General features: G+C 40.3%; 1 pseudogene; it reads left to right on the forward strand.

Moving 5' to 3' along the window:
* Positions 1–11,530: 11,530 nt before the first annotated feature.
* Positions 11,531–12,028, forward strand: LOC109373312 (40S ribosomal protein S10 pseudogene; annotated as a pseudogene).
* The last annotated feature ends 317 nt before the right edge of the window (positions 12,029–12,345 follow it).

Raw genomic sequence — 12,345 nt, forward strand, 5'->3', positions numbered from 1 at the left:
TTTAACCTCCCTATACCATTATATTTAAAGTGGGTTCCCTGTAGACAACATATAGTTGAGTCTTGCTTTGTTATTTATTATGACATTCTCTTCTAATTTATGTATTTAGACTGTTTTTATGTGATTATTGATATATTTGGATTAGGTACAACACTTTATTATGTGTTCTCTATGTTGTTTGTTCACGATCTCACCCCTGTCCTGCTCTCTTTTGGATTATTTAAATATTTTTTAGTATTCCATCTTAATTTATCTATTAAGTTTTCTACTGTATTTTTTTGTGCAGTTTTGTTAGTTGTCTCTCTTGAGATTACAATATGACTTACGGTCACAATCTAATTAAAATAAATTATTTTAGCACTTCAAGTGGAGTTTAAAATACTCACCATCAATATAAGTCTCTTGTCTCTCCCCCCTTATGTTATAGTTGTTATATATGTACATCTATATGCATTGAAAACCCTATCAGATAGTGTTATTTTGCTTTCAACTGTTACATATATATTTTAAACTTCACAGGCTATTCTATTTACCTAGATATTTACCATTTCTGTTGCTCTTCCTTCTTTCATGAAGTTTAAAGTTTCCCTCTGATAACATTTCCTTTCCATTAAAGAACTGCCTTTAGCATTTCTTTTAGATCAGGTCTGCTGGCAACAAATTCGCTTAGTTTTTTTTCTCATGAGAATTCTTTATCTTGTATTCATTCCTGAAGGATATTTGCACTCTATATAGAATTCTAGGTTGATTATTTTCTTTCAGCACTTTAAAAGTGTTGTGTGGCTGCCTTCTGGCCTCCATGGTTTCTGATGAGAAACTTATAGCCATTAAATTGCTGTTTCTCTATACATAAAGTGTCATTTTTCTATGGCTTCTTTCAAGATTTTTTTTTCTATTTTCAGGGTCCTGCAGCTTGACTATGATATGTGTGAGCATGAATTTCTTTGAGTTTATCCTGTTTGGGCTTTCTTGAATCTGTAAGTTTATGTCTTTAATCAAATTTGGGAAATTTTCAGCCATTATGTCTTCAAATATATACATATATGCTCTTTCTCCTCTTTCTGGAACTCTGACAACATGACAGGCTTTTGGTATTTTCCCACAGATTCCTGAGATTCTGTTCATTTTATTTTCAATCATTTCTTCCTTTATTCCTGGCTTATCTAATTTTCTATTTTCAAGCAACATGGTACTATAACTCCAATATATAAATGAAAGTGGTGCTGTTTGAATGGCAAGATTGGCCTCGTATCATTATGGCTTTGAGTGTTGGAGTATAAAAATCACTCCCCTGTATCACTCTTAGGTTTTGAAGGACTGAGAAATGACCACTGAAAGTATGGTTTCTTCTCACCAGAAGTGAAGCCCATCTGTCATGTGTTCATTACTTCAACAAATTTTGTCACAGTTCAATCACAATCTCTCGTTCTGCCACTGAAATTGAACCTATTTTTCCTGTTATTTTTACTCTAAAAAGGAAAGAAAGCAAGGTTCCTGAATCTTGATAGACCACCACCCTCAGTAGTCTTCAGTAATTTGTGAGATTCTCACCTGGGTCTGCTAAAGAATGGAAACAAGATTAATCTTGGGCAATGTTTGCTGTAATCCTAAGGTTTCTTTTTTCAGCCATTCTTTGTATTCCTGAAAAGAGATGCTTAGAAGGAAGCAAAGTTGAGGAACAGAAAGGCTATGGGCAAGGATCTCAAGCCAGTCAATGATGTGGTGATCTTATGTCTTGTCCCCAATAACTCATTAACAAGCCAAGTTCCAATTTTTTAGTGTGTGCTTGGTGGCTTTCTGCCACATTGCCATGTGAGTAGCATTTCAACACATTAATGTTATAGATTAAATTTAAAACATATATTTATATTGCTATTATTTTTAAATTTCAGGTTTAGAATTTAATCTTTATTAATTACTGGAGAAGAAAGACTAAGTGGTACAGCCCCAGCTCCTGTTGTCACTGTCTCCCACTCCACACCTTGAGGTATAACAAGGTCACCTTGTGTAAGACTGAACAGCCTGCATCTCAGGATATATACTAATGCCAGTCTGTGTTATTTCTATGACTCTCTATTTGAAGACAGAGAGGCTAGCGTAGTAGTTATTCCAACATCAGATAGGAATACAGTAGCCTTCTAGGGTCTTTAACCACTTCCCACAATTGTGCAAGGTCAAATCTTTCATTGGTGGAACCTATCTGAATTTTGTCAGAATTAAAAATTTTATCTTTTATGTTCTTATCTTTTACATTTTCTATTTTTGCTCAGTATTGCATTCTAGGTAATTTGATCATATCAAACTTCCAATTCATAATTCCTCCTTCAGAGACAAGAGTGTCTAGTCTAGTCTTTTGAAGCATTTGCCATTAGATTCTCCCCCAAACCATAATGATTAACTACTATTTACTCTACCAAAGACAAAGTATAGAGAAGTCTCTACTAAATATTTGTTCATTATTTCAAAACAGAGAAAAAGTTGTAAGTGACAACCTTACTAACAAATTAAATTGGATTAGAACAACTATGTAATAGTCTCTTTTTTCTCTTTTAGGAGACTAGACAATGTTAGCAAGGATGTATGAGAAATAGATATTTGCATATATTGCAGGTGTCAAGATAAATTAGTACAACATTAAAAAGCAATTAAAAAATACATATCAAGAAACTTCCTCCAAAAGTGTAAGCTTGTGCAACAAATGGAAGACAGAAAACACTCTGAAAATAACATTAAGTTTAAAAACAAAATATAAATAATATATACTGTCTGAATTATTACTGTGGAACATCAACTAGATCAAAATGTGAACAGTATTTGGTTTTGGGTGGTGGAACTATAGGTAATATATTTTTTTCAGCTTTTCTTTTTCATAAATTTTCCTTTACTACTGTTTTTTAATTAAAGTAAAATTCATGTAACATAGAATTAACCATTTTTAAAGTGAACAATTGAGTGGCATTAAGTGCCTTTATAATGTTGTACAACCATCACCTCTATGTAGTTCCAAAACATTTCATCACCCTAAAAAGGAACCCTGTACCCATTAAGCAGCCTCTCCACAGTACCTCCTCCTCAGTTCCTGGCAACCACTAATCAACTGTCTTTATGTATTTACCTTTCTGGATCTTTCATATAAATGGAATAATACCACATGTGACATTTTGTGCCAGACTTTTCAGTTAATATAATGTTTTCAAGGTTCATCTGTGTTATGGTATATATATCAGTTACTTCATACTCCTTTTTATGGGCAAATAACATGCCATTGCATGGATACCACATATTGTTTATCCATTTAGCCACTGATGGACATCATGGTTGTTTCCACCTTTTGGCTATGGTAAATGTAAATAGTGCTGCTATAAACATTTGGGTACAAGTTCTTGTTTGAATACCTATTCTCAATTCTTTTGGGAATATACCTAGGAGCGTTTTTAGAGAACTAGAACTAGTTACTCAGCAAAGGCATATTTATTAATTTTTCTCTCTAAGTTTGTATGCAGTATCTTCCATGTGATAGACTACATGAAAAGAGAATCATATAGTAGGTTTTCCCAACACCAAAGTCCCAAGTGAAAGTGATGGTAAGTGTATGCACTGTGGTGGGCTACCACAGTGGTCCTAAGGAGTAGGTGCTCTAGTCCAGTGCTACTCAAAGTGCAGGCTGAGCTCCAGATGCTGGTGTATGGACAATGCGGTACCAATCAGCAGACTGGCATTCTGAGTAGTGCTGCTTAGCCCTGGTAATATGCTAAGCACTGATAAGAATCTGGGGAGGTTTTGTGATAAAACTAATGGAGGTCCAGGAATCTCTGAAGAAGGGTTAGGACAAGAGGGGTCTTTTAGGCCTTTAGGGATCTGACAATATGCCTCTATTAACCTTGTTTGGTAGCCTTAGGCCACATCTGAAGATGGGGAAGGATGACAAGAGTTTGCACTGCCCTCTATCCTGGTTGACCTTCTTCCCATGCCATTTATGACTCAGGGCTGGCTTAGTGGATTGACGGTTACCCAGGCAACAGATGTTGTACGGCTCTTATTGATAGTTCTGCTCTGTGTGTGACAACTTGGTCAGGAACATTGGCTTTGCAATGTTATTCTGAAACAGTTGGGGCTCTCATCAGGATTTGCTTCCAGTTTCATCTCAGAGAGCTAGCTGATCCTAAAGTTATGCATGTGGCCTGAATGCACCTCTACTTCTGTTTCCTGCAAGAAGAATAAAATCATTTAAAAAGATTACAAATGGTGAAAACAACTTCCTTGATGAGATGTTGGGTTGTTGGGAAAGTCATGAAGCATTTTTGTTATGAAAAACATAGAAAAAAATACATCATAACTTTTCCGACAACCCAATAGATAGAAATTCATTTACATATTAGTTTTTGAATGTCATATATTTAAGCTCACATGAGCCCCTGGAAGGATATTACAAAGATATTGCAGCCAGGAAAAAGAAAGGGAAGGGAAGAGAAGGGAACGAAAGGAAAAGAAAGGGACACCTGAGAAATAGTTGTTCCTCCTAATGGAATGTGGCGATTAATCGCTGTTGGGCATCGGACATCAGCTAAATGCTCAAACTGTTGAGGTGGAAAACATTGCAGGTTTTTAATCAAAGTCCTGGCTGAGTTAGAGCGATGTTCCAGGTTAGTTCAGCCTGATATGAATGTTTCAACCAAAGTTGGGTAGCTTTGAACACTTCTCCTTAACTACAGAGGGCTTTAATTAGAGGAAAGCAAAGCAAGCAGCTGATGTGAATCTGTTTGGCCGTGAAATTTTCAATACTAAGGCCCAATTTTGAACACTTCTTTCTAAGCTTTTAGTACCATTCCAGAGTCTGAATTTGGGTTAGTCATCCAGAGTTTACCAGTTGCTAATGCTGAGATTTCCGCCCCAGACAAAGAAAAGGCATCTTGACTTTGTGGTCACATCCTCAGGTCCTTAACCAAAGAGGGTAAGCATTAGCCTCAACTTTTTAGCAATAGGAGTTTAAGGTTAACAACTACCCTCTCCCCAAGGCAACTGAGAACTTGAAAAATTCAAATCATCCTTCCAGAAACTCTGGCTCTGTGAGGTTCTTTCAGAAGCCCTGAGACTCTTCCAGAGCTATTGGGTTGTCGAAAAAGTCATGATGCATTTTTGCAATGAAAAACATAGAAAAATATGTCATAACTTTTTCAACAACCCAATTATTATTCTATGTGGCAAATAAGTCTCCAATCTGATGTATGGTGGTCCTGGAGTGCTGAATTGGGAAGGATTCTAAGGCTACTTTAGGGCTCGGTAACAAACAGTGCCATGTGCCTGCCTCAGACCTAAAAGGGATTGCTACATCTGCCCTTTCTGTCTGACTTCGAGTCCACAGTTGGGTTCCCGCCACTGGGAAGGCACATCCGTTGGCCTGAGATCCCATCCCCCACCAATCCCCCAGGGCCTGCCTAGTTCCTCAGCGGTGGGATGGAGTGGAACGGGTTTGGGTTCAAATGGACCAAGAGTCAAACCCAAGAGTCACAAAGTGCTGATACTTACTAGCTTTGTGATTCTGGTGAGAGAATTAATTGAAATAACATAAGTAAAATATCCAGGACAGGACCTGGGCTTATCAGGCGCTTTATAATGATATTCTTCTTTTATGACTCAACTTAAGCTTGTTTTTGGAAGCCATTTTTGGATCCCTTAGCTCCCAGGGCCTCCCACATATTTTGATCTTTTCCCATTGTACTGTAATTGCCGTTTTCCTCATCTTTCTCACCTACTAGAGCAAGCCTTTGTAGTGTTTATATTAGTTATTTAAGAAATGTTGCTTGCTGATTGTTAATTGCTCCTAAACCACTGGCCTTTACCCATCTGCCTTACAAGTTAAGATATTCCAGCTTGAATGATGAAAAGGATCAGTTCATAAGGCTCCTTCAGCAGTGTCAAGGGCGTGGTGAGCCCTAGCAGCATCTGCTCTTCCCAAACAGAAGCCAGCCAGCAGCACAGAATGTGAAGTGAGCTTTCATCACTTCCAGACCATCGAGCTACAAAAGAGCTCTTCCGCTCTGCCATATGACCAGTGAAGCCAAGTGCATGCAGTGACGAGCGCTGTGGTGACACACTGAGCCACACTGAGTCCCTGGACTGTTAAGGACTTTGGATGTTGCTGGAATCAGAATCCCAGAGGAGGCAGAAGGTGAGGCTTTCATCCAGTTGCTGTTCAGCAGTGCGAATCAACCTCTGTTAAACCCGTAGCCTTCCTAAATTCAACTTTGGGGGCTTCTGCTTGGTGTTCAGTGATCTTACAAAGAAAGCCAAAAAATGTTCTCTGTGCCAGACTTGAGTGTGGGGAATTGAGTGGGAAATTTGTTAATACATTTTCTTTAGGTTCAACACTGTATCCACCTCTCTGTCCCCCGCCTGTTCCACCTTAATGGGGAGACGGTCTTTAGTGTAAAATACATTCTATGGGAGGTGACTGGTTTCAGCTTGAAAGAGACTGGCTTGTGTGGTGGGTGCCCTACCTGAAGAATTTAAAGACACAGGCAAATAGGACCTCACTCAACGAACTATGGGAAGCCCTGACAGATGACATTCACTAGCTCCCATCCAGAGGCAGTGACAGGGTGAATCTTGGACCCTGGGGAGATGAAAATAGAGATGGTGGGAGGGTAGGTGATTGAGGAGAAGGGGCTACCATATAATATTGAACCAGCGCTTGCTTAAAGTAGCCCAAAGGGAAGGCAAGTAAATGTTTATGCCAGCCTTTGAGAGACACATGTGTTTCTGACAAGCCACGAGAAAGAGTGTGTTTTCTTGTGCATAAACTAAGAGGATCTATCTTCCAAGACTTCAAAGGGCACTGTGGCAGCATTACATGGGCAATATCTAGTTTATAAACAAACCCAAACCAAAAGCAAAGCTCCTGATATCTTATCTGCCTGAAAAAGTCTCCCTTTCTCTTACCCTTGCAATAACTTTTACTACAAGTCAGGTGCTGCTCAGTGATTCACAGGTTTTTAACTCATTTAATTCTGTAAGTATTATCATGTTACTATTTTATAGCTGAGGAAACTGAGACAAGAAGGATGACATGACTTAGCCTAAGTCACATGAACTCATGGCCACATATTTGGGAACGTAAACATAGGTGTCTGAGACTAGGGCTGTGCCCCTCACCACTGCCCTGCTCTGCCTCCCTCAGCCATCAAGACCATCTCCAAGAAGCCTCCTGTAGTCCTGAGCGACCTCACTGCCCCCCTGCTACCCTCTCTATAAGCTCACACCTGTGCATGGTATCTCCTGTCACTTGATGTATCTGTGACTCATTTCCATACTCGACTATGAGATATTTAGGAGCATGAACCTCATCTCATAATTATTTTTGAATTCCTGGTGTCCAGTTTGGTAACAGACACAAAGCCAATTCTGGTAAATGTTTGAGAGATGAAATGAATAAGTGAGTAAACCTAGGGATAGGGGAGAAAACTGGGGCCAAATGGGGCCTGATTAGACCTAGTGATGATAATCACTAATATTTATTGACCACTTGTTATGTTTCAGGCAGTGTGCTGAGTACCTTTCATACATTATACAACCCTCTGAGGTCAGTTCTGCTACCTCATTGTACATTTGAGGAGAGGAGGGTTCAGACAGATTGAATTACTGGAGTTCACACAGCTAGTAATATGCAGAGCCAGGGTCCCAAATCAGATCTGTCTGATGCCAAAGGCATTAATGTTAACCTTCACAACCTTTTGCTGCTGTTCAAATCCATGCCTTGCTCGTCTAACCTTGCACATTTGTCATGGGAACATACAGAGGCTTTTCCAGCTTGTTCTGCCACCCTTGCTGTTGATCTCCCTAAAACAATGCTGCAGATGGTCTTCTTGAAAAAGCTCCATTTTTCTTCTTGCTGTTACATAACCATCACATTGAACCCTTGCTGTAGTAGATAGCTCTTAATATTATAGCTCTTAATATATATATTTTTAAAGATTTTTATTGGGGAATTAGGGGGATGGGAACAGTGCTGGGGAATTGGGAACAGACAAGTTGCTGTCATTTTGTTCTTCAATCTAGTTGTGGAGGACGTTGCTTCACTGGCCCAAGTTGGCACCATCATTGCGCTCTTCTCTGGCGAGGCAGATCAGTCGCCGGCTTCTGGACGGCCGCTCACTGCGGCTGCTGGCCGCTCACGCTGGCTGCTGGCCACACACGGTAGCCCATGGCAACCCACTGCCACAGGGACTGCAGCCTACGCCGTCGCCAGCGACTCACAGCAGCCCAGCTCCAGGTTGAGCTGTTGTTCAGCATCTTAGCTGTGGAGGGCAGTGTCACTGGCCCTCACATGTGGGATCCGAACCGGGGCCCTCTGGCATCCCAAGCGAGTTCTTAACCATCGCGCCACTCGGCCGGCCCATAGCTCTTAATATTTCAGTGCATTCAATCCTGTCAACAACTGCACAAGGAAGGTACTTTAAGTAAACTTGTTTTACAGATGAGGAAATTGAGGCCTAAAGAGGCAAATTAAAACTTGCCCAAGGTTCCACCATTAGCAAGAAATAGGTTGGTATTTAGTCCCAGGCAGTCTGGCTCCAGAACCTACATTCTCAACCAGCAGCGCTGGGTGTCGCACATCCCTTCCAGCAGCTGCCAGCCAATTCTCCAATTAGCATGGGGTCCTCCAAAGCCAAGGCTATGGGCTTGATCTCTGATAGCATTAGTCCATACCTTAATCCTGGCCAGATGTCCTCCAAACATCTCACAAATCGAGGCCCTTGGTTACCGAGGAAACCAGGTGGGGATGGATCAGTGACAGTTTGCCAGCACCAACAGGGAAAACTGTGCTGCTACTGAAAGGTCAGAACTAGCTTCTCCATATCATTAAAAGACCCATTCAAAACTGTTAGTTAATAATTTGGCTTACTTGTTTCTCCAAGTGCTAAACCTCTTCCCACTGGCTTTCCATGCATAGAATGTTGGCTTTCACATCCATGACTTGTTGAAAGGGTCAAATTTCACACTGGCCATTTCATCATAAAGTTAAATACTGAGTGTTTAGATATTTGATTTGCTTAGACTGAGAGCATTTTCCAGTGAAAGCTTCGGAGGTTTGTGGGCATTAGAGCTAGAGTCACAGGACATTAGAGCTGCCAAGGGCTTTAGGGATCAAAGTACAGCACCATCCTTTTACAAATTAGGGAAGCCAGACTGGTGGCCTGCATCCATGAAGCGAGCGAACAGCAGAACCAGTACTATACTAGACTCCCACCTGCGACTCAGGCCAACTGAGACTGTGAAATTACATTTGCCCACAATTCTTTGGGAATTTATTATGGCTTCATTGGCAAAACTCAGGAATTGAAAATGGCTATGTTATCAATGGAGAAGGCAGAAGGATGTGCTATCGAGGCATTAGCATCTCTATAGTCGAACTGAAGTGAAAAATCGATTGACTTTCTGGCTAATTTGATCAATCAAGGTAGTCAATAGGAAGTTATTTCCTCAAATAGCTGGGGCCTATATTTGAATTCACTGCTCTGTGTATTAATGCTATGTAACACTATGTATTTCACTGTTCTATGGATAGAATCATATTTAAGTTTTTTTAATCCTTGACTATTAGGAAAATTGTCACACAATTTAATAGGTCTTTATGTGATTTGCCTTTCACAAATCTTTGCATGAAAAACAGGCCTGTCACTTTAAAAATAAATTTTTAGTATGGGGTTTCCATTTCAGATAATGAGAAAGTTCTGGAAGTAGATAATAATGGTGGTTGCACATCATAAATGTACTTAATGCCACTAAGTTGTACACTCTAAAGTGGCTAAAATGATAAATTATATGTGATATGTATTTTTTTTCATAATAAAAAAATAAATGTATAAAGAAACCTAATTACTGGGAATAAGAAAAACATTAGTCCAGTTATAAATAATATATTTCATTGATTTATTCAATAACTATATATGGAGTACCTGCTATGAGTCAGGTGTATATTTGAAAAATATTTGAAAGTGCTTGCTAACTGTAAGGGGTTATGAAAATGTAAAATATGTGTTTGTGTGTAAATGTGTATGTGTTTGTGGAGTGAATGCTGGATATTATACATTTACCCTTCAACCTCTCTATCTTGTTTTGAGTTTGGGCAGTCTCCCCTGAAGGGACTACAGCCACAGTCTCCCTTACCATTTGGCTTTCTGTAAGGTTTTGCCAATGGAAGGTTTGAGGAGAAGAAGAGAGGGAGAAAGGTGCATGAACTTGGGGTAGTTATTTCCTCAACTCCCATCCTGCCAGGTCATTGTAAGTTGGTTGCATCTATCTACCAAAGGCCAAAGCTCCTTATGGTCAGCTTTCTCTTGCAGCTATTCTCTCAGAGTTTTAGGAAGGGCCCTCTCCTCATTCCCTTTCTAGCTGAGGGTGGTAACAGCTCCTAGCTGTTGCTAGACCCAGAGTACTATCACAATTCTTAATTCCCTTTAGCCCTACCTACACAGCTATAAATGATCCTTTTATTAAACAATCCTTGATTACCCTGATTGAATGCCAATGAGATGCCTGCAGGAAACCTCACCAATACAGGAGGTGTATGCGTATTTGTGTTTGTGTGTACGACCTTGTGTAGCAAATGGTAGACATTTTCTCTGTCTGAACACATGTTATCTAAGGCAATTAGAAGTGCAAAAATTAAACTTTGCCTTGTCTGAGAAATCCAGAACTATTCAGAATAGAGAAAACTGAGTATTGAAGACTCTTTCCACTTAAGGTTGCGTCTAGGTTTTTTTGTTTGTGTTTTTCATTACTTCTCATGATTTAAAGGGTGACCATTCTCCAAATGGGTTAAGATTGTCTTAAAACTCCCATTATTTTAGAAAAAAATGGACTTCCAATGAACAGAGTTTTGAAGTATCCAATATCTTTTATTATAAAACAGGGAAGCACCATCTCAACTAGGGAATACTGATTGCTTAAAACTAGACGCTTTTGAATAAACCTATATTAGTTTAATGAAGTTTTCCTGTGATCAGTATTCAACTTTCCTGCAATTGTATTCAACCTCCAAATTATGGGTATTATACACATGAAATATAGCACTGGTTTAAGGCAATTAATTAGTTTAATCACTTTCCTGATGTGAAATGAAAGAGGGACACTGCAGAGCACGGCTGTCCATTAGCACATGATGTGAAGAGACCAGCCCTCCTCCTTGGTCCTTGCAGTACAGATCTACAGATCCTTACTTCCTGTTGTGGCTTTCCTCCTACAGAGCATGGCATTTTACAAAACAACAGCCCATATAGTGGTGCTTTGTTGTTGTGAACCAACATCCTCAAGCTGTGTAGTCCAGGATTTTCTCATCAGTCACCTGAACAATTGCCACCATATTTCCTCATATGCTCATGCATGGTGTTGATTGCATGAGGGTGCCAGGGCTAAAGCAGGGCTTAATCCAGTCTGCACTCTGCTCACCAAGTCTGTTGGGGTGGCTTCTATAAAGAAGTGCCTTTTTTAATTCACGTAAAAGTAGCAACAGCAGGCAGAAGCCATAATGATGTTGATGCCCAAGAAGAACTGGATTGCCATTTTTGAACTCCTTTTAAGGAGGGAGTGATGGTGATCAAGAAGGATGTTTACATGCCTAAGCACCCTGAGCTGGCACAGGGATGTGCCTAATCTTCACGTCATGAAAGCCATGCAGTCTCTCAAATCACGAGGCTATCTATGTGCAGGAAGTTTTGCCTGGAGACATTTCTACTGGCACCTTTCCAACGAGGGTATCCAGTATCTCCGTGATTATCTCCACCTGCCCCCGGAGATCGTGCCTGCCACTTTGCGCTGCATCAGGCCTGAGAGGGGCAGGCCAAGCCCCAAAGGTCTGGAGGGAGGGTGGCCTGCAAAATTCATTCGAGGGGAAGCTGACAGAGACACCTACAAACGGAGAACTGTGCCTCCTGGTGGCGACAAGAAAGCCAAGGCCACAGCTGGGTCCGCAACCAAATTCCAGTTCAGAGGCGGATTTGGTGGTAGATGCGGTCAACCACCTCAGTAAGGTGGGAGCGATTATTTGGTGTTGAATTAGCTTGAGGCTAGAAAATAATCTTGTGTGCCCCTGTTTTTACATAATGTAGCCTGAACAGGAATGTTTTAAAGGTCAGAATATAAATGGATCAAGACTGGATTGGTTGTGGGGGGCAGTTGTGACATGGTCAACCACCTCAGTAAAGTTGGAGCGATTATTAGGTGTTGAATAAACTTGTGGAGAGAAAATAATCTCAGCTAACTAGGAGATTGTTTGGTGTGTTGAGTAAACTTGAGGAGAGAGGGGGAAAAAAAAAAGTAGCAGGGCCCATGGCCACGTGGTGCGTT

This window comes from Hipposideros armiger, unplaced genomic scaffold (assembly GCF_001890085.2).
Source record: "Hipposideros armiger isolate ML-2016 unplaced genomic scaffold, ASM189008v1 scaffold_705, whole genome shotgun sequence".
Taxonomy (NCBI): domain Eukaryota; kingdom Metazoa; phylum Chordata; class Mammalia; order Chiroptera; family Hipposideridae; genus Hipposideros; species Hipposideros armiger.